We start from the raw sequence: 2,500 nt of genomic DNA, 5'->3' as shown, positions 1-2,500 counted from the left end.
CATATCTAGCATGGACCTGGACCTCCAGCAGGCCCTGGGGACCCACATACTCCCCTGCTCTACTCCCCCACTAGCTTTCCTTTCTTGCAGTTATGATCCAGCGCATATCCAGCATGGACCTTGACCTCCAGCAGGCCCCGTGAACCCACATTACCCCCCCCCCCCCCTGCAGTTACCCTGTACCACGTATCTAGCATGGACCTGGACCTCCAGCAGGCCCCGGGGACCCACACTTAAGCCCCCTCCCACTAACAAAGCAGAACACCACTGGCAAAATCCTCGTGCCCCTGGTACTCCAGAAAGCACATTGAAATGTGCCCCTGGTACACTGCGCAGAAGAACTGCCACACACACACACACACACGCACGCACGCACGCACGCACGCACGCACGCACTGCTTGTGCCTATGGTACGACAACTTTTCTCGTGCCTATGGTACGACAACTTTTCTCGTGCCTATGGTACAACAATTTTTCTCGTGCCTATGGTACAACAACTTTTTGCCGTGCCCCTGGTACACCGCTCAGTAGCACTTTGCCACACAAACTCTCCTCGTGCCTATGGTACGACAACTTTTCTCGGGCCTATGGTACAACAACTTTCCTCCGTGCCCCTGGTACGACAGCTTTTCTCGTGCCTATGGTACAACAACTTTTCTCGTGCCTATGGTACAACAACTTTTCGCCGTGCCCCTGGTACACCGCTCAGTAGCACTTTGCCACACACACACTCCTCGTACCTATGGTACGACAACTTTTCTCGGGCCTATGGTACAACAACTTTCCTCCGTGCCCCTGGTACGACAGCTTTTCTCGTGCCTATGGTACAACAACTTTTCTCGTGCCTATGGTACAACAACTTTTCGCCGTGCCCCTGGTACACCGCTCAGTAGCACTTTGCCACACACACACACCACTCGTGCCTATGGTACGACAACTTTTCTCGTGCCTATGGTACGACAACTTTTCTCATGCCTATGGTACAACAACCTTTCCCCGTGCCCCTGGTACACTGCGCAGAAACTCTTTGCCACACACACACACCACTCGTGCCTATGGTACGACAACAGGCCCCGGGGACCTACATCGCACCTTGCTCTTGCCTCCCTTACAGCTGAAAAGGTCCATGCTTTTGCCCTGGCCCTTCTGAAATTCCCTCTCCATTTAGCCGAGGCAGTGAGTCGGCCTCCTGTCTCCCTTTACGGTCGAAAAAGATGTGCTCCTGGGCGCGCTGGCCCTGCTGCTACTCACATCGGGCATGGACCTGGACCTCCAGCAGGCCCCGGGGACCTACATCACACCTTGCTCTTCCCTCCCTTGCAGCTGAAAAAGGTCCATGCCTGTGCCCTGGCCCTGCTGAAATTCCCTCTCCATTTAGCCGAGGCAGTGAGTCGGCCTCCTGTCTCCCTTTACGGTCGAAAAAGATGTGCTCCTGGGCGCGCTGGCCCTGCTGCTACTCACATCGGGCATGGACCTGGACCTCCAGCAGGCCCCGGGGACCTACATCACACCTTGCTCTTGCCTCCCTTACAGCTGAAAAAGGTCCATGCTTTTGCCCTGGCCCTTCTGAAATTCCCTCTCCATTTAGCCGAGGCAGTGAGTCGGCCTCCTGTCTCCTTTACGGTCGAAAAAGATGTGCTCCTGGGCGCGCTGGCCCTGCTGCTACTCACATCGGGCATGGACCTGGACCTCCAGCAGGCCCCGGGGACCTACATCACACCTTGCTCTTCCCTCCCTTGCAGCTGAAAAAGGTCCATGCCTGTGCCCTGGCCCTGCTGAAATTCCCTCTCCATTTAGCCGAGGCAGTGAGTCGGCCTCCTGTCTCCCTTTACGGTCGAAAAAGATGTGCTCCTGGGCGCGCTGGCCCTGCTGCTACTCACATCGGGCATGGACCTGGACCTCCAGCAGGCCCCGGGGACCTACATCACACCTTGCTCTTGCGTCCCTTACAGCTGAAAAAGGTCCATGCTTTTGCCCTGGCCCTTCTGAAATTCCCTCTCCATTTAGCCGAGGCAGTGAGTCGGCCTCCTGTCTCCTTTACGGTCGAAAAAGATGTGCTCCTGGGCGCGCTGGCCCTGCTGCTACTCACATCGGGCATGGACCTGGACCTCCAGCAGGCCCCGGGGACCTACATCACACCTTGCTCTTGCCTCCCTTACAGCTGAAAAGGTCCATGCTTTTGCCCTGGCCCTTCTGAAATTCCCTCTCCATTTAGCCGAGGCAGTGAGTCGGCCTCCTGTCTCCCTTTACGGTCGAAAAAGATGTGCTCCTGGGCGCGCTGGCCCTGCTGCTACTCACATCGGGCATGGACCTGGACCTCCAGCAGGCCCCGGGGACCAACATACTCCTCTGCTCTACTCCCCCACTAGCTTTCCTTCTCCCGCAGTTACCCTCCACCACAAATCCAGCATGGCCCTTGCCCTCCAGCAGGCCCCGAGGACCCACATACTCCTCCGCTCTAATCCCCCATGAGCTTTCCTTCTCCTGCAGTTACCCTCCA

Source organism: Rhamphochromis longiceps, linkage group LG13 (genome assembly GCF_057381845.1).
Source record: "Rhamphochromis longiceps isolate RC_006_pf linkage group LG13, R_longiceps_female_GT1.1, whole genome shotgun sequence".
In the NCBI taxonomy this organism is placed as follows: domain Eukaryota; kingdom Metazoa; phylum Chordata; class Actinopteri; order Cichliformes; family Cichlidae; genus Rhamphochromis; species Rhamphochromis longiceps.
This window is presented reverse-complemented; position numbering follows the sequence as displayed.